This window comes from Belonocnema kinseyi, chromosome 1 (genome assembly GCF_010883055.1).
Source record: "Belonocnema kinseyi isolate 2016_QV_RU_SX_M_011 chromosome 1, B_treatae_v1, whole genome shotgun sequence".
Lineage (NCBI taxonomy): Eukaryota > Metazoa > Arthropoda > Insecta > Hymenoptera > Cynipidae > Belonocnema > Belonocnema kinseyi.
In genome coordinates, this window is record NC_046657.1 from 130159160 (window position 1) to 130186661 (window position 27502).

The 27502-nt window shown below is 26.5% G+C and overlaps 1 protein-coding gene across 3 annotated transcripts in view; it reads left to right on the forward strand.

Annotated features, from left to right (window-relative positions):
• The window catches only part of LOC117170681, a 119220-nt gene that overhangs the window by 5702 nt on the left and 86016 nt on the right, over positions 1-27502 (forward strand). The gene's annotated exons all lie outside the window — the stretch shown is intronic.

Here is a 27502-nt window from a genome sequence, read left to right on the forward strand (position 1 = left end):
AATACTGTAATTCAAACCCCTCATAAACTACAATCATAAAGTAAAGCTGAACCTTTTAGTTTTAATTTGACATTAAAGTAGGTTCTCAAAGCATCTACGGCCTTGACGATTAAATTCTCATTGTCCTAATCGCGCTTCGCGCTCTACTGTTAGATTATGCAGGCTCTAATTTTTAAAAATTTGGGCTTATCAAAAAATTCGGCGAAAATAGTTTTAAAATATATTTATTATCTAGTGAAAATATTTAGATATATGAAAAAATTAATCTTTTCTATCTTTTGAAGATTTTCAAATTTTTAAAAAGTATGTAACTTTTCTAATTTTCATCAAAATTAAAAATTTTATTTAGATAATTTGCAAGTCTTTTACCCATCTGTAAGAAACTTGGACAAAAATTTATAAAATTTCAACAACAAAAATTTCAAAATTTTGAAAACGCACACAATTTTTTAATTTTGGTTCGAAATATCTGATTGAGGAACTTAGCCTTTATTTTGGGGACCTTTAGAAGTGTATCACATGCGGACTCGATTGGAAAAATTCTTCAAAAGTTAGCGTGGCTACAACATTCAGGTAACCATACATACAGACATACAGACAGACGTACAGACAGACAGTAACACTATTTTATGATTTTCGGATTCTGTGTGCGCCGAAACGTAAAGACCCTTTTAAAACCAGAGATCCAAAAATTTGGACGATTGCATTACACTAACGTTTTTAATTTTCATCCAAATTAAAAATGTCATTTGGATAATTTGCAAGTATTTTTGTCAAGTATCGGAGACATTGACAACATTTTTTGAAATTTGAAAAAAAAATGTCTAAAATGTTGAAAAAGCTCCAATTTTTTAAATTGTGTACTAATTGAAAAATTCGGCTGGAATACTTTAAAATGTATTTGATATCTACTGAAAATTTTGAATAAAATTTTTGGATTTATGAAAAAAGTCATTTTTTCTATTTTGTGAAAATTTTCAAATTTTTAAAAGTATGTAACTTTTCTAATTTTCATCAAAATAAAAAATTTTATTCAGATAATTTGCAAGACTTTCGCCCATCTATAAGAAACTTTGACTACAATTTATAAAATTTCAACAACAAAAAAATTTCCGAATTTTGAAAGTGCTCTCAATTTTTTAATTTTGGTTCGAAATATCTGATTAACAAACGTAGCCTTTGTTTTGGGGACCTTTAGAAGTGTTTCACATGCGGACTCGATTGGAAAAATTGTTCAAAAGTTAGCGTGGCTACAACATTCAGGTAACCATACATACAGACATATAGACAGACAGAAACCGATGAAATTTTTTGGTTTTCGGTTTCTGTGAGTGCCTCCGAGATATTATGTAAGAGTTTTAGTTTATTTTTCTAAAAAGGGGCTACTCAACAGATTTTGATACAGGGCCCCCACCAGGCTAGCTACGCCACACAGAGTTAAAAAATTTTTTTTGACAAAATGAAAAATCTCGTGTCTGAAAAATGAGACACGAACCCAACGCCATTTTAAAGCTTGTGTCATTTTTAACAGAGGAAAAATAGTACAGTTCATGCATATGGAAATTTTGACCTTTATAACAAAGGTCAAAGATCGAGATTTGAAAAAACAATTGGTTTTTTTGCTGTTTTGACACCTTTAACCATATATATGATCAAAACTAAGTATGTTTTCTGATAGATCTCCTCACGAGGAATAAGAATATGCATTTAAATTTTTTTTTTCATCAAAGTACGACTGAGAAAAAAACTATCAAACCATCATACTTATCAACTACAATTTGTATCAACAATTTCATTGGTATTCGATAAAGTAAGTGTTTGAATCCGACCAACTAAATACATATTTTCAAGAATTTGGATGGATGGATATATATATATAGTCGGATTCCAACACTTACTTTCTCGAAAACCAATTGAATTGTTGATATAAATTGTAGTTGATAAGTATGATGGTTTGATCGTTTTTTTCTCAGTCGTAGCTTAATCAAAAAAAATGTTGAAATACATATTATTATTCCTCGTGAGGAGAACTATCAGAAAACATACTTAGTTTTAAAAAAATATTTGGTTAAAGGTGTCAAAACAGCACGTTTTTTTAAAATTTCGATCTTTGATTTTCGTTATGAAGGTCAAAATTTGCATATGCATGAACTGTACTATTTTTTCTCTGTTATAAATGAAGCAAGCTTTAAAATGCCGTTGAGTTTGTGTTTCCATCATTTTTCAATCGCGAGATTTTTCATTTTGTCAAAAAAAAAAGTAAAACACTGTGCGCCACTTAAAAGAAGGTTCGAAAGGAAAACGTCACTAGCACTCATCCTAGCAACTCGAGAAAACGCCTCCCCCCGCCCTCAATTTGGAACATAGACCGCAACTCGAGTGAACCGTTGTTAATCAAGAAAGATTTTTCTAAAGAAAAAGAAAAAGAAAGCTGCCAAATTGTTAAATCATCAAGCCAAAAAGTCTAATTATTCACAAAAATGTTCACTTTTAAACAGAAAAAGTTCAAATTTCAAGAAAAAAGTTCATTTGCAGCCAAATGGTTCAAGTTTTAACCAAATAGTTAAGTATTCAAGCAAATAGCTGACTGTTTCAGCAAGAAAAAATATTCTTTTAGAATTTGTATGTTTTCCAGCAAAAAAAAAAAATTCCAGAATAAAGCAGAATTTTTTACACAAAAATTTAACTTGTAACAAAAAATTTAATTTGCAATAGTTCAATTCTTAACCAAATCGTTCAATTTTCAACCAAATATTCATATTTAAATATTTGAGTTTTTAATTCAAATGCACGCATTTTCTACCCAGAAAGACAAATGTTAAAAAAAACAGTTGAATTTTCAACAAAATAGTGGAATTTTCAAACAAAAAAGATAAATTTTGAATAAATTACATAAATGTTTAACGAAATGTTTGAATTTTAAAACTGAAAAAGATACATTGAACCAAAAATGCAATACTTAATATTTATGACAAAAAATTATTTTTCAATAAACAAAAATTAATTTCATCAATAATTTCCTATATAACAGGTGAATTTCCAATAAAATAGTGGAATCTTCTCTCAATTTCTTGAATTTTCCAATCAACAAGACGGGTTTTCTACAAAACAGTTGAATTTTCACCCTAAAATATAAATTTTTAACAAGCAAGTTAATTACCAAAAAAAGAACAATAACTAATATTCAACCTAAAATGAAGAATTTTTAACAAAAAAGGTAATAGATAATATATCAACTAAAAAATATTTTTATTTTTAATCGAAATTATATGTGGTCTTTTCTCTGTAAGACGATCAAAATAACTAATTTTTTTCTTATTTTCAACTTGGCGACAAGAAAATAAAATATTAGAAATCGGTTCACCAAAGGAAAGGCGCACATCTGTCGGAGGAATCTGAAGCCTCCGAAGTGAGGCCTTGCTTTTCAGGGCCTTCAATTTTTGCGGCTATCAATTGACTTGAAATACGAGATATTAAGTTACCCTGCCTTCATTTTCTCAACCCCCGTCTCGTCATTCCTCGGCTGGAATGGCATCATTAAGATTTCTAATGTATACAGTTTATTTTACTGGGCTTTCGAATATTTTAAGGGATTTCATAAGACTTTGAAGAATTTCATGAGATTTAAAAAGATCCGCAAAATTTTCAAAGGATTTTAAGAGATTTTAGTAGTTTCTCAGTAATTTAGAATTTGTCACAATTTTTGATGAATTTAAATTGATTTCGAGCTAGTTTATTATTTTTCTCTTAAGGAATTTCAAAGATTATGTACGGCGTCCGCAAAATTCAACGGATTTTGAGGAAAAGGGTTTCCAGAATAGGACTGGCCGTGAACTGACAAAATACACCTTTCTTTGTTTTCTTCCCTTTAAACCAAAAATTTGTTTACTTCAGTCGTGTAAATCTTATTCAGAGGCACAAAAGTTTTGTCTTGACTTACGTATCAGATGCTAAGAGTTGACATGAAGTATTTTTTCTTACCTTGAGTTTCATAAATAGCGACTTTAAAGGGTAAAGAAAGGTGGACTTGTAATTGTATTGTAAAGGGTTGCACACGAAAACGAGCGCGGTTTGCGACACCAGCAATTCTCTCACTGACCATTTAACTTCCGGTGAAAACTTGCTCCGTGTAAAGACGTTATCATTAGTAATGTAATCTGTAATTAAATTAGCGTCTAGTTGCTTCTAGTTGCTTCCCAGTTAAAAGTTTCCTCGAATATTCCTCGAAAATTTCAATAGGAGGTTCAAGGAATTCAAAAAAATGTTCTAGGAAGCTTCCTGAAAGTAGGTCAATGTTCTCGTATTCAGGAAGGTTCCCAAGAAAGATTTGAGAAATGTGCGTGAAAAATTTAATTAATTAAAGTATTAAATGTTATTAATGCAAAACTGTTCGCAAATATTCCCCGAACCTTCCTTGAGAATCTTTCTGAACACGCAGGCATTAACCTGCTTCCGGGAACTTTCCTAGAACATTATTCAGAATCCTACGAACCTTTGATTAGGATGTTCCAGGAATGTTGAAACTTTCGTGGAATCCGGTTATATTTGTCCAGTATGAAAAAATGTATAGATCTATATTTATTTTGACAAAATTAGACGCAATGATGAGAAACGGGGAAAATCAGCTAGCAGGACCATCCCAAACTCACTTTAGGATTCCCTTGGGAAGCATCGCTTTTGTTCAAATGCCAAATGACCTTATCCATAAAGGAATGCTTAAAAGTGAACTTGGATATCTAAGCTAGCTAAGTCCAACGCGTCCACACTATAGTGTGTATACAAAAGAACGCTTTTTTCTATACGACCCCGCAAATCCTCATCGACTGAGGTGGCTAGCCGATACCAAAGGTTGTGGCCTTGAACGTCGTAATCCTGAAGTTGAAGCCTACACTGGATATGTAAAAACGCATTGGGATGTCTTTGTAGCAGAACTTGTGCGTCAGTCTGCACCTGAAAAGATTTGGGAAAACCCTCGAACAACCCCGCATATTTTTATAAGATCTAAACTTGACAACGAAATTTATGGAGGAGAGCTAAGACCTCTTGAGCAGAATAAAATTCCTGGCTGGCTTTTAAAGTCTTATTGTGAGGATGTTGAGAAGCAGCCGAGCTGTTTCTGTTGTTAAAAATTCAACACGTGAGTGGTTGCATGTTTTGAAAAGCAACACACCAGACCGGAGATCCATTTTAAATTTACGACTGCATTTTGCTTATCAATTCAGAATACCTGTTAAAGCGTTTAAATAAATACATTCAAACTCCAAAGATATGAGCTCCACGGATAAAAGTGCTCCACAGACACGAACGTTCCAACCTATTTCAGAGTCAGACGGTCACGCATTAAAACCGAAATCAAAACACCGCAGGAGTGGGGAACAATTTTACGTTCGTATCTTTGTAGTTCCCAATTCCCGAACTTCTCGTATCTTTAGAGTTATAGTGTAGTTTGATGTTTACATTTAAAGCAATATATAGTTCAATGTTAAAATAAAAAATTGAAGTTTTTTAAATGGAATAACCCCAATCGCCTTCTTTGTAATAGCTATCACGAATAATGTTTAACTTACTCAGGGTTTAAGTTAACATTAGCTTATTTTTAATTTTCTTTTGAAATAAAAAAATATCAAAAAGTGTTTTTTCAAGTATAAATACTCCTGAGGATCATTTTCAAAAAATTTTTAACTCGCAAGAGACCATTCTGAGTAAAATAAATTCTTTTTAATAAAGTAAATCACCATGTGAAAATATTGTCTAATTCTTTAGCGCTTTCAGTTCAAATCAATTAGTGGGCTTTTCTGTTTAACATGATGCAATTTTTTATCGATTTGTGTGGTATTTTTTTACTGTGCAAACAGTAAAAAGATTATTCATGTTTTAAATGAAACAACGTGAAATAGAGTAAATAATCGTTATTTTTCCATTGCGAAGTAGTAATTATCAGATTCCTGATGCTCGTGGAGATGACGCAGCCTATTTACCAGTGTCACAATATGATATCTTTATTATTTCAGTAAAGCTAAGAATGTTAGACAATCTTGTTCGTATTGAACTTTAATGTTTTTAACGAGGCCCCTTTCTTATAATTCCACTATAAAGATGTTGGGTGCGAAAAATATGCGATTCAAAATTACATTTATTTATGAAAGAAAATATGGCAACCGAGTTTTAAAAAAATTAAGATTTCTGTTAGAACTAATTTTTGGTTCCTAAGAAGCCGCATCAAAAAGGAAAGCCCTCTTGCTTAAAAGGAATCTAAAACAATAAACTTGTTCTCAAGCAGCCTCCAGTTGTACATAAAAAAACCAATTTTTAAAAATAACATTTTTCTCAAAATGAACGCAGTGAAAATGTTCTAAAGTTTAATTTGTGAAAATTGTGCTAATTGATTTATTAAAATCTTGATTTACTAATGAAATAGTAATATTTCAGGATTCCACTAGCGAAATGAATAAATATATATTTATCTAAAAAAAGTAAATTACTGGAAATAATAAATAAAAAACTAAAAATAATAAAGGGATTATTTTAAACGTGAATAAAACAAGGTACAAAAGATTGAATGCTTAAGCAATTTTAATTCTTTTGTTTGAAGCAGCAAACCATATATAGATAATGCTTTTGGAGGTCACGTAGCAGGAAAAGCACGCCCTTTTGCTTATAGAAAAAAAGTAGGAATAAAACTTCATACGTTGCAAAATTTTGCTGCCTCATAATTCTATCTTTAGTATTTTCACATAATTACAAGTGTTCCTGCTCAAATTGGTTGTCTTTGCGAATAATAAATTCAACATTGCGAGATATTAAGATATTTTTTAATTTCGCCAAAATTTGGCAGATTACTCGTTATGTTACGAAAAGTCTATAATATAAGGTAATCATAACAATGACTATTATCGTTCTCAAAATATTGTTTTTCAACTATCCTTAGTTTGCTAGTTTGTTTTATCAAAAAAATCTTGATTGAAAAAAGATTGTCTTAAGAGTCATTTTTCAAAATGACGAAAAAAGTCACGTTCGTTTTCTCAATAGGTAAGTAGTCATCTTAAAAGAAACATACTTGCTTTTATAAAATGTTATTCAAAAATTAATGTTCATGAACTCTGTATTTGTTAAGAGCTGTTTTTATAACACATATTGTGTGAAAAAGAATCATCCTGTTTTTATGTCAGAAAACTGCCGAAATTATGGTATCTTTACGATACGAGACACACGAATCTTCCTGCATAGTATTTAAAGTGGATGAATAAGTCAAAATGTGTGCCAGAATTCCAGGCAGGATTTAGTGCTGCCAGAGGCTGCATGGATCTCATATTTGTTTTGAGTTCTTTAATCCAGATACATTTCTTCACCCCTAGGCTAAAAGTCATTGTATGCTTTTAGATTTTAAGAGAGCCTTCCCTTCAGTAAATCAAGATCCACTGTGTAGAAAATTACTGAGTTTGGGTGTTAGCACAAAATTCATTAAAATTGTGAAGAGTCTGTACGACGCGTGCTAGGGTGTCTATTCGCACGTCGGAGGGCCTTACAACCCAGTTTGACGTTAATTGTGGTGTTCTGCATGATGAGTTGTTTGGCTTGGTGTTCTTTAGTTTGACAATTAATGATCTGGATGAGTTCTTGCTGATTCGAGGCCTGAGGGGAATCTCAATCGATTATTCGATTGGGGTTCTTCTACTGGGCTATGCTGATGACATCATGTTGATTGCTGTCTCTCGTATTGATCTCCAGAGGGAATAGCTCAATACTGTTAAATCAACCGTCTAGAGGTGAATATATCTAAGACGAAGACCATTGTCTTCCATAAGGGTAGGAAGCCATTCATTTCAAATTTCACGCTGGATGGAAACTAGCTGGAGATAGTTAGAAAATACAATTACTAAGGCAACGTATTCAGGAGCTCAGGCACGTTCGCTCTGGCCTGTATGAACAGGGTGGTTGCTGCCAAGATTGCGCTAGGTTCGACGTTGCAGGTCCTCCGAGCGTTCAGGTCAAAATCTTGGCACACCAAACAAATCTTGTACCAGAGCCTTGTCTCAAATGTTCTCTTCTATGCCATATGGATTTGGGACTTAAGGTATTTTGAAGAGGTGGATATAATTCATACTACCTTCTTCTGGGTATGCACTCAGACTGGAGCTTGGTCGAGTCTCAACGGCACGCAACATCCTACAGTTTGTCCACAATTGGTTAGAATAAGATCCTGGGTATAGGTGAAGAAAGGATCCCTAGAATTTGCTTGGAATGCCTTTAGGCTATGGCAGACTCTGGTACGGCAACCCATAAGTTTAATTGAGTACTACAGTTCAAACACATGCTCTCGTTGTATGGGGCTGAAAGTTTATGGCCCGATCTAGACGTTGCTAAGTTTGCAGTCCAGCAAAGAGATCATTTTATGAAAATTTGAGGCCTACCTTGGAGATTTAGACCTAAACAGGCTTGCTCAGAATTCTTCGCTTCAAGTGCTACCTTATCCATAGATATATCCAATGGGACAATAGTACCTTAGCGGTGGGATTCTCTTTAAATTTGGCAGACTTTTTGCTTAGGCTCGTCTCATACGTTCAGTTCGGGATAGATTTTCCATAGGAGATCTTAGTTTGGAATTTGTGGCGGGGCAGCTTTGCTCAATCTGCAACCAGGGTCATCGGTAGACCTTACAGTCACTGGTACGTTCTGGTTCGCTTTGCTAAATTCGTCGAATAACGCGGAATTGTGTCTTCGAATAAAATATAAACTTTACATAACTTTGAGTGATTAAACCTAATTTGTTGACTTTTATAATTGTGCAAATAGGAATTTTTTAATTTTATGGGCTCTCGAACGTACCAACAACCAACTTCCAAAAACCACCCCTACAAATAATTGAATTACCTCCAATGTAGTAACTCAAATTCAGAAAAAAATTAAAGTGCCCCCGAATTTTTTTCTTGTGTTTGTTTTTCAATAGCGACACAAAAATTTTCTAAAACCCCCCCTATGCGAAATAGATCTTCGCCTTGTCAAAAATTAATTTCCAAAAAATGAAGTGGGTGAGAAATTTTAAGCTAATTTTAGGCTTTTAAATGTATCAAAAAACATTTTGAAAAACCACCTTTATGTAGAAAAAATAACCCCCTTCGTGAAAATGAAAATATGAAGAAAAAAACGAAGAAGAGCGTAGTATTGGGCTTTTTTGGCTCTCAAAAGCTAAAATTTTTATTTCTAAAACCACCCCTAAATATAAAAAAATAAACACCTATGTAAATAATCGAATTGAAGTTTGAAAGGAGCCCAAAAGTCAGAGAGCCTATTGCTACTGTAAAATTCACAGAAATATTTTTTTTGACAAAGTCATATCTGAGTGGTATCAAGGGGTTGTTTTTTTTTACGTGAAGAGTTAGAACATAAAACTCGAAGTTAATAATTTTGAGGAATCAAATAATGCGAGACTATTGAGACTATAAAATTCTCAAAAAATTATTCTTTTACAAACAAAAAAAAACAAAAAATTGTTTGACAAGAAAAATCTGCGTGATATAAGGGGGTTGATTTCCTTTGTTAGGTGTTGGATCCCAAAAATAGGATTATATATTTTTGGGCAGAACAAAACTCACGAAAAATAATCATTTGAGAATTTTAAAAATTCAATAGAGTATCTGAATTTTAGGCACCTCAAAAATATCAACTTTGATTTTTGGCTCGAACCCTTAGCGTTAAAAAAAACCTGTATACATCGAAGATATAACGTTATCAAACACCAATCCCTTTTACGGTTTTTCTGCCAATAGAGTTTAATTTTTTAGGTGTTTTGTAGAAAACAATTTTTTTTTATTGAAAAATCAATAACTTGATCAGAGTTAATGTATTTGGTTGAAAATTAAATTTTTTGTTAAAAACTCGAATTTCTGGGCTTAAAAATTATATTACTTTCGTATAAAATTCAACAATTTGGTAAAAAAATTGCGTCTTTTTTAAAAGAAAAATATTTGTTAATTAGAAATTCATCTCTTTTGGTTGATATTTTATGTTTGTTCGTTACAGGTCGAACTTTTCAAATTGATTCGAAACTGATGCGAACTTATTTTAATTTATAATTAAAATATTTTTTGGTTGAAATATCAATTATTATATTTTTTGATAAGAATTCATCTTTTTTGGAAGAAAATTAGTCATTTTTGTATTAAAATTTAAGAATTTGTTAGAAAATTTAAGTATAAGGTTAACCAAAAAAGCTAGATTCTTATAAAAAATTACAATAGTTGATATTTCAAACAAAAAAGATCTTACTTGCAAATTGAAAGCAAATTGAAATTAATTTTTTATAAACAACGAATTTTCAGTAAAACTGTTGAAGCCTCAACGTAAACAGATTAATTTTCAAACAAAAAGTTGTATGTTTGCTCAAAAAATATGAAACTTATCATTAAAAGCATATATCTTAGAACTAAAAAGTCGAATTTTCATCAAAAGTGTTCAAATATTAATAAAAAAATATTGTCACAAGGAAAAACAAAAAATGCCACCTGTTTCAGTACGAATTTAGTCTCTCTTGCATGAAGTTTAAAATGTAACTATTTAGTAGAGAATTCAACTATTTTGTTTAAATTCATCCTTTTTGGTTGAAAAAAAGTCTTTTTTCTTCGGATTGAAAATTCAATCTTTTTATACTTGTTTTTTGTTAAAAAATTCATATTTTGTTAGCGAAAAATTCACTGAAATAATTCTTAACATTAAATTCAGCTATTCTTTTCAAAATTTATTTTTTTTTTAAATTCTAAAATGCATCTCTTTTAAGGAAAATTTGATTTTTTGGGGTAAAAATGCAATTATTTGGTAGATAATTTAGCAATTTTTATAAAAAAGTCATCTTTTTGGTTTAAAAAAATCGTATTTTTGGAGTGTAAATTCAATTTTTTCGTCAAAACTGATTTTTTGCTGGAAAATTCATATTTTCAGTGTTAAAAGCCAACCGAAATTTTTCAGACATAAAATTTAACTATTGTTTTCTTTATCTTTTTGATTTAAAAATTCATCTGTTTTAGTAGAAATATAATTTTTTAAATAAAAATGCAACTGTTTGGATATAAATCAAACTCAATTGTTCGTTCAACTACACCTTTTATCCAAAAAACATTTTTTTGTTTAAAATAAACTTTTTAAATGAAAATGTAACTTTTCCTTTTTTTGAATTGATCTTTTTTAGTTGAAAATTTCCCTTTTTTAGTAAAAACAAAATAATTTTCTTGGCTGGAAAATTAATATATGTTGGGTAAAAATGCATTAGTTTCCTGAAAAATTAATTTTTTGCACAAAGTCCTATTTTTGTTTGAAGATTTTATTTTTGTACAGAAAATTCGTCCTTTTTCTTCAAGATTCGACAATTTAGATCAACGTTTATTTCTTTCTTGAGTGAAAAATCTTTATTTGTTGAAAATTCATCAAGTTTCTTAAAAAAAACTTTTTTTTTATAAATTTCATTTTTTTTACTGAAATATCAACTGTGATAATTTTTGTTAAGTTTTTATCTTTTTGGGTTGAAAATTCAACTATAATGTTCCAAATATATTTTTTTTTTTATTTCAAGTATATTTTGAAAAACTAATATTTTATAATAAAAAGGCATTTTTGTTCTATTCATCTAATTTCGTTAAAACTACAAATTTTTGGTTGAAAATTCTTGAATTTTATTAGAAAAGCCGTCTTTTTAGTATTAAATTAATTTTCTAGTTTAAAATTTATTCATTTTAGTTGGAAAATCAACTTTTTGGTTCAGAATTATTGAATTTTGTTAAAAATGATTCGTTTTTCGTAGTAAATTAGTCCTTTTGTTTAAAATTAATTTTTCTTTTGGTTTAAAATTTAACCTTCAATAATCAAATCAATGTATAGAATTCCTGAATTTTGTTCGACATTTTTTTTTGAGGTAGAAAATTATTATTTTTGATTAAAAATGCATCTTTTTGGTTCCAAGATTAAAAAACTAGGTTTCAACTTTGAACTAATTTCCTAAAAATCTAAAAAAAAAATTTTTTCTTTCTTAAGCCTTCAAATTATTGTTTGAGAATTCTTCAATTTTATTAAAAATTCATCCATTTTGGTAGTGAATTAATATTCTTGTATAAAAATTATTCTTTTTTAGTGGAATATTTAACTTTTTTGGTAGTAAATTAACCTTCTTGTTTAAAAATTCATCCTTTTTGTAGAAAATTCAAAGTTTTGGTTCAGAATTCTTGAATTTTGTTCAAAGGTCTTCTTTTTTCTATTAAATTAATCTTCTCGTTTAAAAATTCATTTTTCTAGTTAAGAATTCACAATTTAGTTGAGAATTCTTGAATTCGATTAAAAATTCATCTTTTTTGGTAATAAATTAATCTTTTTGTTTAAAAATTCATATTTTTTTTATAAAGCTGCAACTTTCTGGCTGAGAATTCTTGAATCTTATATCAAAATCCTTCTATTTTCGTTACAACTACAACTTCTTGGTTCAAAATTCTTGAATTTTATTTAGAATTCGTTTTTTGTTTTATGGTCAATTAATTTTCTGGTTTTAAATGTATCCTTTTTAATCTAAAATTCAACTTTTTGGTTCAGAATTCTTGAATTTTTGTTTAAAATTCTTCTTTTTTGTTGGTAAATTAATACTTTTGTTTAATTTTTTTTTGAAAATTGAACCTCAGATAGTAAATAGTAAATTAATCTTCTTGTTCAAAAATTTATTTTTTCAGTTGGAAATTCAACTTTTTGGTTCAGACATATACAGTTTTGTTTGAAATTCTTCTTTTTGGGTAGTTAATTAATCTTTTTGTTTAAAAATATGCATTTTTTTAATTCAAAATTTAACTTTTGGGTGAAGAATTCTTGAATTTTGAGACTTTTTTTTTGTCTGTATATTTTTAGTCTGTTAGCTCAAGAACTTGTTGGCCTTTAAATAAAAATTGAATTTAATAAAAAAATTAAAATATATTAATTTAAGGTATAGATTTAAAATAAAATTTACATCTATTCAAAGCCCAATAATCAAGTTAATGTATAAAATTCCTAAAAATAAAACCAAGAATCAAACGACGATATTTGGAAAACTAAATCAAAATGTTCCTGTTATAATTTGAAAAAAGGTTGCTAAAAGATTCTGAAAGATCCTGGACATAAAAAAAAACATAAACAAATTTTTCTTAAAAAAGAACAAAATTTTTGAAAAAAATCAAAAAGAGATTTTGTTGGTTGCCTTTTTCTTTTACATTTTTCTTTTCAATTTCTTATTTTTGTCAAAAATGTTGTTTCTTTTAGAAAATTTTTTTTTTTTTTTTTTTAAAAAAGATCTTTTTTAAATTAATATACGAATAATATGATAGTGGTTGTCCAAATTTGGTGGTTGAATTCTTGATGTTATTTTCAAGAATTCTATACATTCATTTTTAAGATTGTAAAAAATTCTTATTTTTCTCAACCTTGTTCAAACAATGAGAAGTCAGTTTTTCAAATTAGGGACAGACTAGGTCACGTTCCCAATATCAAAATGCGACCTTTTCTATTTCTATCAATAGAGATCAACATTTCACACCGTCACATCGTTTTATTAAACTTTTCTATTTTTCACGATTTCCACGTTCATAACTTTTTAAAATTATTATAAACAGTTCTAAATAATTTTTTTTCACTAAACAATTAGTTTCCCACTATTAAAATATAAATTATCTCGACGAATGGAATGAGTAATTTTCTCTTACACAAAAATCTTCCTACTCTCGTGATATGTTCTCGTACGACAATTTTGATGAAAAAAATTTTATTCTTAACAATAAGGATAATATCTGATATTCCAGAAAAGAATATTTTAATTTTAAAAAAGTTTTAAAAAATGCAGAACATGTGAATTTTCAAATGAAAAAGATCAATTTTCTAGAAAAAAACGGAATAGCTACATTTCTATTAAAAAATTATTTTTAACAAAAACATGACTTTTTAACCAGATTTGTAAACTTTTTAAATAAAGAAATAAACTTCTATCTTCAATGATAAATAATCAATAACAAAAATCTAAACAGAATTCTTGAATTTCGATGACAGAAGATAAATTTTCAACCAACAAGATTAAATTATTAACAAAAAAATATCACTTTTTGACATAGAATGGAATAGTTACATTTTTTTTAAACTTAATTTTCAATGAAAAACTGATCTATGAATGGAAAAAAGAAGTTTTAATCAGATAGTATAATTTTCGACAAAAAAAAAAAATAATTTGCAATAAATTACATTAATTTTTAGCGGGCCTTTTAACCTAATAATGAAATTTTCAACAAAAAAAGATTATTTTTCTACCAACAATAAGACAAACTTTTAATACAATATATCAATCGGAAACCCAAGAAATGAAGTAAATTGATCTTTCTGTATACAAATTCAACTTTTTGGTTTTCAATTCTTTAAGTTTCTTAAAAAAATATCTTGTTGGTAATAAATTAATCCTTTTATTGAAAATTTATCTTTTTTACTTAAAAATACAAGCTTTTGGTTGAAAATTATTGATTTTGATGTAAAATTCGTCTTTTTGGGCAGTAAATTAATTTTCTGGGTTGAAAATTAATCTTTTCTTTTCATTAAAAATTATTCTTTTTGTTTACTAATTCATATTTTCGGTTCAAAATTTACCAACTAGGTTTCAAAGTTAAACTTCTTTCTTAAAAATAAAAAAATAAACCTTTTGTTACATAAAATTGACTTATTTATCAAAATATCATATTTTTGTTTTGATAATATAACTGTTCTTTATAGAAAATTCGTAATTTTGTCTTTAAAGATCAATAATCAAGTTAAAAAACTCAACTTTTTCATGAAAAATTAGTTTTTTTTCTTTAATTTAAATTTTGGTTTTAAAAAACTTTAACTATTTCATTTTTGGTTGAAAGTTCACCTTTCTCAGTTTAGAAATTCAATCATTCCTTAATGTAATGACCTAAAGACCTTGACTCTAATTTTTCATGATTTCCCTGATATTTTCAAGTTTTATCAAAATAATGTTGTCAATCACCAAATCGCTGTTTCTATACATGACACGCAAAAAATAAGATTATTTGAAATGTAAATAGAGTAAGGTGACATTGATCAGGTGTCTGAATAATTCTTCGGTTTGCATTTTGAACCAGGATCTTGTAAAAAGGAAATTAAATATTTTCTAAACTTCAGCATAAATTCTCCCTGAACGTATTAACGATTACTATTAATTGCATAGACTCATAAAAGTCAAATTTTTAATTCAGTTCAAAGGATTTAAAAAATTGATAAAAACTAATTTCAATAAGCAACATCAACATTTTTTAATTTGAAAAAATGTTTTTCGATGATTTAGAAAGAAAAATCCTGGATAGTCTAGCTTTTTAGGACGAACTTAAAATCTATTCATTGGATATTGATAAATTTCAAAAATCTCATCGAATATAATTGAAGAAAGATAATATGGACAAGTTTAATTTGCGTAGACTGATAATCAATTTTTAAGATTTGAGTAAAAAAATCAACTATTTCATGGAAAATTAGTTTTTATTTTAAATAATTTAAATTATTAATTCAGTAAAACTTTAACTATTTCATTTTTGGTTAAAAAATCATCACTTTTCTTAGTTTGAAAATAGTGTAATATAAAATTAAAACTTCTAAATAATTTGCAAAACTCCAGCGAATTAATAATTAATTGCATTAATTTGAAAGCATTTCAAAGCGTTTGGAATATTCTAGGATCAACAATTTTCCAGCTTTTCAGAAAATCTCGCCAGATCTAATGTAATTTTGTGGGATTTAATCATATTTTAGTGTATTTAAAAATTTTATTTCAGAAAATTGAGGTATTTTGCAGGTTTTAAAAAATTTGAAGAATTATGAAAGTAGTTTTTGAAATTCACTCTCAATTCTTATCAATTTGTCTTCATTTAATTACAAAATCTTTGGAATGATTTAGAAATTTTTAAATTCAATTGATAAAGTCATTAAAGGATTTGAAGTATACTAACGTATATTTTTTATAGCCCTTGGTATTTATAAAAGCTTTAGAATATTTTAAAAGATTTTTGGAACAATTTTATTTGCTTAAATAGTTTGAAGGGATTCCAATAACTTGGAAATATTTCTAAGAAATTAAAAAAATTCCAAAGCATTTTAAAGTGATTTGAAATTTTACAAGGCATTTTAAATTTTTAATGAATTTTTCAAAAGTTTTCTAAATTTTTTAAAACTCATATTGAAATTCTTAGGTAATTCATGAAATTCTTAAAATTTTCTTTAATTTTTCTATACTCATTTCAAACCTACTCAATTGAACAAATTTTTACACATTTTAAAATTATTTTCAACTCACTGGATTGCTTTCTGAATTTAGCCTGAGTTTTTTATGAGTTTCATCGAATTCTTCTCATTTCCCTTGAATGCCTCTAAATTCACTCAAATTTTACAGAAATCAATTACATTTTTTCGATTTTTTAAATGATTTAAAATTGATTTATATTTTTTCTGGTTATAAATAAGTAGGGTTTCAGAGCTTTGAATATATTTCAAAATATTTTTTGGAATTCAACCTGAAATTTAAATTTTTGTTTGAGAATTCTACAATTTTCTACAAAATTCGTCTTCGTTGGTAGTGAATTCATTTTCTTCTTTAAAAATTCATCTTTTCGGTTAAAAATTCCACTGTTTGATTGAGAATTCTAGATATTTATTAAAAATTCATCTTTTTGTTAGTAAATTATCTTTTTGTATAAAAATTGAATTTTTTGTTAAGAATTCTTGAATGATGTTAAAAATGCTTATTTTTTCCCGTAAAAAAGTAATCTTTTTGTTAATAAATTCTTCTTTTTTGTTCAACATTTAACAAATAGGTTTCAAAGTTAAAGTACTACTTTCTAAACTATTAGAAAAAAGTATTTTTCTTTCTTTCCTAAAAATTCCGTTTTTGGTTGATCATTCTTCATTTTTATTGAAAATTCATTTTTTTTGTTAATGAATCTTCCCGTTTAAAAATTAATCCTTCTTATTTAAAAATTCCTCTTTTTTGTTAAAAATTCTTGATTTTGTTTAAAAATTCGTATATCTAGATAATAAATTAACCTTCTTGTTTAAGAATTCTTCCTTTTTAGTTGAAAACTCAACTTCTTGGTTCAGAATTCTAGAATTTTGTTAAAAATTTGTCTATTTCGGTAGTAAGTAATCTTTTTTTTACAAAATACATCATTTTTAGTTCAAATTCCAACTTTTTAGTTGAGAATTCCCATATTTCATTAATTATTTTTTAGAAAATTAATCATTTTGTTTAAAAATTCATTTTCTAGGTTCAACATTTAACAACTAGGTTTTAAAGTTGAATTAATTCCATACGAATTTCAAAAAAAAAATAGTTTTCTTTCTTTCTTAAAAATTTCTCTAGGGTTTCACTTTTTGTTTGAGAATTCTTGATTTTTATTTTTAAAATCGCCTTTTTTGTCGTAAATGAATCTTTTTGTTCCGAAATTATTGTTTTTGGTTAAAAGTTTAACAACTAGATTTTAAAGTTTAACTACATTCTTAAAAAGTCAACTTTTTAGTTGACAATTCTTGAATTTTATTGAAAATTCGTCTTTTTGGTTTAGAATTCTTCAATTTTGTTCATAATTCTGCTGTTTGCTAGTAAAATATTCTTTTTGTTTAAAAATTCAACTTTTTGGTTAAGATTCTTGCTCTACGTTTTAAAACTGTCCTACATTCTAAAAAATTATTTTTTTGTTTGAAGATTCACAATTTTCGTTGAAAATTCCTTTTTTCTTGTTTGAAAAATTACTTTGCTGTTTCAAAATGTACCTATTCCATTTTCGGCCGCAAATATTTCTCTTTTAAGAAAAAATTACACTTTTTGATAAAATTAAACTGTTTTATCAATAATTCGTTTTTTTGTGGAAAATTGATCTAGTTATGTTGAAAAGCTAGCTTTTGGGTTGAGATTCCTTGTATTTTTGTGGAAATTCGTCTTTTTTTAGATAAAATTAACTTTTTTTATAGAAATTTCAAATTTCGGATTTTTTAATTTAAATTTTTTGTATAGAAAACTCCTAATTTTGTCTTGAGTTCAATAACTTAGTGAAAAAAATCATCTATTTGGTTGAAAATTAGTTGGTTTTTAAAAAAATTTATTAATTTTCTTGATATTTTGAATTTTGATTGAAATAAAATTGTCAACCGCCAAATTTGTGCAGAAACGACATTACTTGAAAAGTGAATAGAGCAAAACTAATAAAAACTAAATTCAATTACCAGCGTCAAAATTTTTTAATTAAAAAAAATTGTTTCCAAATATTTAGAAAAAAATCGTGAATAGTCCAGCTTTTTAGGACAATTCCGAAATCTATTTATTGAATAATTTTCATTTGTGTAGACTAATAATGGATCTAGTAGGTGAAATACAAAATTAAACCTCTAAAGCATTTTCAAGAGCTTTTAATTTGAAATATTTTTCGAAATTAAAAGAAATCCAAGGAATTAACAATTAATTAAATTAATTTGAGAGGAATTTTAAAGCGTTTAAAATATTTTAGGATACAACATTTTCTAGAGTTTTATGATATTTTTAAAGATCTTACATTTTTGAAGATTACCAGCAATTTTTTATTTGCCTCAATAGTTCGAAGGGATTTTAAAGAATTTGAAATATTTTAAGGTATTTTAAAAGAATCCATAGCATTTTAAAGCGATTTGAAAAATTTTAAGAGATTTCTAAGTATTTTATTGATTTTGAGGAATTTTTATTTATCCTGCATTCGTTCAAATTTGAAATTTCTTCGAAATTCTTTGATTTCTTTTTAATTTTTGTAATTTAATTTCAAACCTACTAAATGATTTTTGTATGAATTTTATAGAGTTCTTCTCGTTTTCTATTAAATTCCTATAAATTCACTCAAATTTTACTGAAATCAATTAAACCTTTGCGATTTTTAAAAATTAATTTTCAATTGATGTAAATTTTTATTGATGTAAAATTGATGTAAAATTGCTTTTGTAAATTCGCTTGATTTCTTGTGTGAATTGTATTGAATTCTTCTCATTTCCCTCAAATTCCTCTATATCTACTTAAATTTTAGTGAAATCAATGAAATTAGTTCGATTTTTAAAATTATTTCCAATTGATTTCCATTCTTTCTGATTTAAGTGTTTTCACATTTTCAAATATTTTAAAATTAACTTCATTGCTTCTAAAATTAGGCCTGATTTTTAAAATAAATTTTATCGAACTCTTTTCATTTCTCTTGAATTCCTCTCAATTCACTCAAATTTCAATGAAATCAATGAAATTTTTTCAATTTTTAAAATTATTTCAAATTTATTTCAATTCCTTCTAATTATATATGAGTAGGGTTTTAAAGATTTCAAAAGATTTTAGAATTAAACTTGGATTCTTCTAAACTAAATTATTTTGAGTTTAATTTTAATATTTTGAAACGAATCAAAAAACTTTTCTGGTTGAAAATCAATATTATAATTTGTTCAAAATTCGTCCTTTCTGTTAAAAAATTATTCTTCTTGTTCAAAAAATTCATCCAAAACTTTATACCCTGCAAAATTTTTCCATTTGATGATTCTATCGTTAATATACATATAGAATCGCAAATTTTTTTTTATAATGGTACATTTAAATACTAAACATCAACTTCATTTCGTAAATTCAGTTAATTTCGACATTAAGATTTCACAACTGATTTAATATTCTCATCATTGTTTCGTTTCTGCCAGCTTTATTTTTTCGTGTTTTCGAATGATAAATTAAACATTTCGAGATCTCTAAATTATTTTTACTTCCGCCAAACCTTAAAGAATTACTAGTCATGTCATGGTAATACCAGAGAATGAGGCAATTGTAACAGAGACTATAATTATTTTTCAAGTATTGTTTCTTGACAATCCTCGCTAGTTCGTGCAATTTTTTTAAAGAATAATTTTGATTTAAAAACGATTGTCATAAGGGTGAGTTTTCAAAATGGTGAAGAAAGTAACATTCGTTTTTCTAATAGGTAAGTAAACGCCTATAAAAAATATACTTTCTTTGATGAGGTTTTATTCTCGTAAATTTAAATTAATTGAATTAAATAATCAATTGAATAAAATAATTAAGTAAATTCAATAATTAATTTTATTTATTTATTTTTAAGGCTTTAAATTATAAAAATATAATTTATTAACTTCCATAATGTGCAAATGGGTCCATTAAATCAGTACCTCCACAATCGAAACAAATTTCTTTGTATCAGAATTTTAGGCATTTTGTGAAATTTTTGGGCCTTACTAATTGTTTCGAAAATTAAAATATCGAGTTAAGGTGCTGACTAGAATCGACCCCTACTATAAACATAATTTTTTAAATTAAACACGACAGAATTTTGAGCTTTGTAGGGCTCTCGAATGTACCAACTAATTTTCAAAAGCCGCCTCTAATAACAATTACCCCCCCCCCCCCCCCCCCCCCCCCCATGAGGTGAAAACAGAATCTCGGAAAAAAAGTATACCAGAATTTTGAGTCCATTTTGCACTGTGGAATGATTCAAAAGAAAATGTACGAAAACCACATTACGTGCAAAAAACAACTCATTTTCTCAAACATCATATCTGCAAAAAAGAAAGTAGATCAGAATTTTATGCTTATTTTTGGCTCTTGAAGGTATCAAAATTTTATTTCGAAAAGCTTAAATGTTTAGAAAAACAATCCTCTTCGCAAAAACTCAAACTTGGAAGAAAAGAAGTAGAAAGTACTATTGAGTTTTCTTCAGATTTTAAATTTAAAAATTAATCTATTGAGAAATTGCTTTTTTCATGAATAAAATGCAATTTTTTGGTTGAAAATTCTAATATCTCACCGAAAATTTATTTTTTCTATTAAACTCATATTTTAATGTTGAAAACTGAAACTGAAATCTTTTTGGGACGAAAACTAAGAGTTTTTGTTATTTCGTCTTTTTAATTACAAAGAGCATCTGTCTTAAAAGAAATTATATATTTTTGTAAGGAAATGCAAATGTTTGATTAAAAATTAAACTTCTTTGATTGTGAATTCAACTTTATTGTCTAAAAATTTTCGTTGAACGACTTTTTCAAAGAAGATACCTGATTTCAGTTAAAAATTCTTTCTTTTGTTAAAATTGTAAGTATTTTTTTTGGAAACTGGTATTTTTAAAATAAATATGATAGTTGATAACTTAAGCGAGAATGTGTTTAACTTAAATAGAAAACAGTTAAATGAAACCAAAAACAACGAATTTTCAAACAAAATAAGTAAATTTGCAACTAAAAATTAAAGAATTAATTTTTAAGCTACAAACATGTATTCAAAAGGAAAAGAAACGATTATTGTTCAATAACATAGTTCAAGTTTAAACAAAAGAAGTTATTTTTTGTCAAAAAATTATTGTTTAACAAAAGTAGTCAACATGTACCCAAGCGGTTAAAGTTTCAAACAAAAAGATGATTTTTTATCTAAAAAGATTGATTTCCTACCAAAGAAGACAATTTTCAAAAATTATACACATGCATTTTTAACCAAATACTAGAGTTTTTCACTAGTAATTCCGTACTAAAAATATTTTATTAAAATTTTCAATTTAAAAAATCGGGAAAAAGATAAAATATTTAAAAGAGGAAAAAATATTTTAAAAATTGCTTGAAAAGGATTTAAAAAAAAAAAGCATGAAAACCAAGACAAGGGGTAAAAATTATTATGAGGACTGTCAATTTTCTTGAAGAAAATACTCTAATTAATTTACTTTATCGAGCATTATTATTTAGTAATTAATTGCTTCTTGAATAAACATTAAGTTTATGACATGTGCACGTTTATTTAAGGCTGGAAACCTTAATTTTTAAAACGAGTGCAGAAATAAAAAACATAAGAAATCTGTGAGTTAAAAAAAAGAACCAGATGGCTCAGCAGATTTAACTTCCTAAATAAAAATGCTTCGACTTGAGTTCCACTCATTCAAGACATGCTGAAGTCGAAAAGTTCGAATTGAGCATGTCTCAGTTTTCAGGCGGAGCCAGACTTCAATTTATGCCTTGAAGTCAAGTTTTTATGTCTTTAAGACATAAATGTATCTCTTGAGTTATATTTTTATGACTCCAAGTTATTTACGGATAGTTATTTGTATTACACTTGTTTGACGATGATACCGAAAATGTTGTTTGTTTTTATGTATTTCTAGCGGCTTAGGAGATCCTAACAGAAAGTTACCATTTTTATTCTTTTTGGAGAAAATTTTTAAGGGTTATACTCGTTCAGACCCACCGATTCTGAATTTTTAAATAAAAAAAATAATAATAATTTGATAATTACAAATTTTTTATTCATCAATTTTAATCGCATTTATGAGCCAAAAAAGATTCGATAATATCTTAGCCAAAAGAAGGCTCGTCTTGAGTCAAGTAAACATCGTCTTAGCCAAGACAAGGTTTGACTCAAGACAACTAAACTCCGTTTTATCTGTCGTGGCCATGAAAGTAAGATGAAGGCCTATGTCTCGAATCAGTTTTGGGAAGCAGCCAGACATCGATGTTTTGGAGACGAACTCAAGACATAACCAAGTCGAACTCAAGTCGAAGAATTTTTACTCATATTTGTTCGAAACAATGAGATTGCAATTTCTTAAAACTTAAAAATAGGCTAAACACACAACTTGATTTAGTTCTATTTTCTTAAGACACGTAAAACGCACATTCACTCCCCTTGTTTTTATTATTTCCTTATCTTAAAAGCGTAAACAATTATTCTTTTTCGATAGTAAATTAATCTTTTAGTTTAAAAATTCATCTTTTGGTGAAAAATTTAACAACTAGGTTTCAAATTTGAACTACTTTTTTTTAAAATAAAAAAAAATGTCTTTCTCTCTTTTTTGAAAATTCAATTTTTTCTTGAGAATTATCCAATTTTATTAACAATACCTTTTCTTTGCTAATAAATTATTGTTTGAAAATTGATCTTTTTCATTTGAAAATTCCACTTTTTGGTTAAAAATTCTTGATTTTTGTTGAAAAATCCTATTTTTTTGCAATAAATTATTATTCTCGTTGAAAACTTCTTCATTAGTTGAAAATTCAACTTTTGCTTTAGAATTCTTGAAATTTGTTGAAAATCCTTTTTTTATAGTAAAAAAACTTCGTCTTGTTTAAAAATTCTTTTTTTTTCGTTGACAAATTCAATTTTTTGGTTGAGGATTATAGATTTTTATTATAAAATTCGCCTTTTTGTTATTAAATTAATCCTTTGTTTAAAAATATAATTTTTTGGTTAAGAATTCTTAATTTAAGTTCAGAAAGATTTTTTCGGTAAAAAATCGATCTTTCTATTTAAAAATTCATATTTTCGGTTCATAATTTAACAGCTAGGTTTTGAAGTTGAACTGCATTTTTTAAAATTTACCTTTTTGATAAAGAATTCTCGAATTTTATTAATAATTCGTATTTTTGGTTGGAAATTAATTTTCTGGTTTAAAAATTCAACTTTTTGGTTGAAAATTCTCGAATTTTGTATAAAATTATTTTTTTTTTCGCTAGAAAATTAAGCATTTTAATTAAAATTCAACTTTTTGGTTGAAAATTTAACAACCTGGTTTCAAAATTAAACTACTTTTAAAAAAATTGAAAAACATTATTTTCTTTCTTTTCTAAAAGATTAAATTTTTGTTAAAGAATACTTAAGTTTTATTTAAAATTCATCTTTTTTGGCAGTAAATTAATCTTCTTGTTCAAAAATTAATCTTTTTTATTTAAAACTCAAGTTTTTGTTTCAAAATTCTTGAATTTTGTTAAAAAATTCTGTTTTGGTAGTAAATTATTCTTCTTGCTCAAAAATGTATTTTTTTGAGTTAAAAATTCAATTTTTGGGTTGAGAATTCTTGAATTTGATTGCAAATTCGTTTTTTTTGATAGTAAATTAATTTTTTTTTAAATGCATCTTGATTAGTTAGTTATTCCTTTGCTTTACAAATTCAACTGTTGGATTATGAGTTTTTGATTGTGTTAAAAATTCTTTTTTTTATAATAAATGAATCGTTTTGCTTGGTAACTTTTGTTCTTTGAGTTTACAAATCAACTTTTTGTTTGAGAATTATGAGTTTGTATTATAATCTTCGCCTGTTTTATAAGTAAGTTAATTCTTTTCATTAAAAATTGAACTTTTCGTTTAAGAGTTTTTAATTCACGTTAAAAATTCTTTTTTTCTGTAGAAAATCAAACTTTTTGTTTAAAAACTCATCTTTTCGGTTCAAAATTTAACGGCTAGGTTTAAAAGATGAACTGCTTTCTTAAAAATTTAACTTTTTCCTTCAAAATTCTCGAATTTTGTTTAAAACAATCTTTTTTCGTAGCAAATTATTCTTTTTGTTCAAAAATATATTTTTTTTAAATTAAAAATTCAATTTTCGGGTTTAGAATTCTTGAAATTGATTGAAAACTAGTCTTTTTTGGTAGTAAATTAATCTTCTTTTAAAGAGTTCTTCTTTTTCAGTTTGAAGTTTAAATTTTTGGTTCTTTTTTAGTTGAAAATTCAACTTTTTGGTTAAGAATTCTTGATTTTGATTGAAAATTCGTATTTTTTTTACCATAAATTAAATTTCTTGTTTAAAAATTCCTCTTTTATAGTTTAAAATTGAATTTGTTTGTTCCAAATTCTTGAGTTTTTTTTTAATTCATCTCTTTTTTTATTAAGTTATTCTTTTCTTTAAAAATACAACTGAGTGATAATGAATTTTTGATTACGTTAAGAATTCTTTTTGTTTTATGGTAAATGAATCTTTTTGTTTAAAAAATTTTCTTTTTTTAAGTTAGGAAATCAACTTTCTGGTTCAGAATGATATATTTTCATGATAAAATTTGACCTTTTTGCTAGTAAATTAATCCTTTTGTTCAAAAATTTAACGTTTTGGTTAAGAACTTTTAATTTACGTTCATAATTTTTTTCTTTGGTAGAAAATCAATATTTTTTATTAAAAATTCATCATTTTCGGTTCAAAATTTAATAACTTAGTTTCAAAGTTAAACTACTTTTTTAAAAATTGAAAAACATTTTTTTCTTTCTTTCTGAGAGATCAAATTTCTGTTAAAGAATTCTTAAATTTTATTTAAAATTTATCTTTTTTGGTAGCAAATTAATATTCCTGTTTGAAAATTTATATTTCTTATTTAAAAATTTCACATTTTGGTTGAAAATTCTTGATTTTTTATTTATTTGTAATTTTTTTTTTAGTTCAAAACTTTAACTTTTTGGTTAAAAATTTCAACTTTAGGTCAAGAAGTCTTTAATTTTATTAAAAATTCGTGCTTTTCAGTCGAAAATTATTCTTTTTGTTAAAATTTTTTTCCTTTCTTTCTTGAAAATTTTGTTTAAAATAAGGAGATTGCAATTTCTTGAAACTTAAAATAGGCAAAACACACAAATTGATTTGCTTCTATGCATATGAGACGGGTAAAAACGCACATTCACTTTCCTTGTTTTTTATTTCTTATTTTTGAATAAATTATCATATCTGACATATATAAATTAAATAAATGATATCCAATTTTTTAAATTTTATATTTTTTAATAAATAATTAAAATTGAAAAAAGTCAACATAGAAAAATTCTTCCCATTTTTTCAGAAAAAAATCTTTTGCACCTTATTTGTATAAAAGTAGCTTATCAGACTTCAAAGTATCCAGCAAATTTGGAATTCTAGTAAGTTCTGTTTGTTAACTTATGTTAATTTTTCTTTAATTTAAACAATAGTTTACAGCAAAAGAGGCCGGATAAGTTTGAAAGATGTGCATGTGAAACGACGAAGAATTTTGATTTGTTAACTTAAATTAACTGATGAGCTATTTGATACGTATTAGATGAAAAAAAATTGTTTCTCTAAGAAAAATTAAAATTTTATATTTCTCAACATAAATTATGTATAGTAAGGAAAATGTTAACTGTTAATTTTTTGCTTTTCAAATCAAGCTATTTATAAAAAAGCTACATATTGTAATTTATTTATAACAATAATAAATAATATCTGTAACAGTATTTGTCATTTCAGTGAATCGTTTAATATAATTTTATACAAATCAGACGGCAAAATATTCTTTCTAATTAGCAAATTTTATTTAATTTTTAATATATATTTATATCAAGAGTTGAACTTTGTTATTCTTTGATTTTTACTTCCTGTTTGGGTGAACAACTTTTGTCGATTTATATTTTGCCTAGCCTGTTTCGTTTTTCCAAAAATTAAATTTGTATATTTCGAATGTTATTTTTTACGATTAAAAGAAAAACTACGCGTCCTATCAAAACATTATTTATGCACAATTTAATCTTTTCATTTTTATTGTTGTTTTTAACGAATGAATCATAAACAAAATGTCCTATAAAAAATTGACTAATCAAAAATTTGTAGATCTTTTTGTAGTACCACAATTTTTGCTGAATTACTTTTTTCATATCTTGCATAGTTTAAACGCCAAATGGTATTTTTGATTTTTTAATACATTTAGTGCAATCCAAATTTGAATTTTCGATTTTTCAAGAAAATTTAGAAAGTTCTTCTGATAATCTTGTAGAACTTTTCAAAAGTAAAGTTTTCTTCTCTTGATTTTTTTGTAAAAATTTTTAAAAAATTTTATTTTTTATTTTTAAACAAATTTTTTGTAAACAAATTATTTGTTGAAAAATATTTTTTTATGATTTTCCAGATATTTCTGTTTTTTGAAAAATTATATTGCAAGAAATTTAGACAAAAACAATACAATGACGAAAGAATTTCACCTTTGAAATTATTATTGTTGAAATTTTAAACACATGTAATAAACGAATGCATTAGTCAGGCATGTTTTTAAAGAAAACTTCGTTTTTTAATGTCTTAATTTTAATTAGGAACTTTATACTAATTGTAGAAAAAATTTGTAATTCATGGATCAATTTTATGACCTTTTTAAACAATTTTCAATCACAAATTCATTATTGGGAATCATGGGATTAACTGAATTTGTGGAATTCAAGGAGTTATTGAATTCTAGAAATGCATGGAATCAAAGGAATTTATGAAATTCAAAAAATTGTGAAATTAATGGAATTCTACGAATTCGTTAAATTCATGGAATTAAAGGAATTTCTAGAATTCAAGAAATTCATGGGATAATGAAAAATCCAAAAATCACATTTTTTGGTCAAACTATGCAAGATACGAAAAAAATGAAAAAGCTCAAATTGCGTGCCCTGGAAAGAACTACAAATTAAGAAAGAATCACTTTTCGATATAAGCCACGAGAAAAAATGAGACGAAACTTGTTCATCCAAAAAAGAGCTATAATTTTTTAAAGGACAGTTAGTTTTTGCTTTATTTGTAAAAAATAACATTCTGAATAAAAACATTAAATTTTTTTGAAAAAAACGGCACAAGGTATAAACTTAAATTACCAGACAAAAGTTGTTCGCCTAAAAAGATCTATAAATTTATTATTAATTATTTTTCGATAGGACGAGTAGATTTTCTTTTAATCGTAAAAC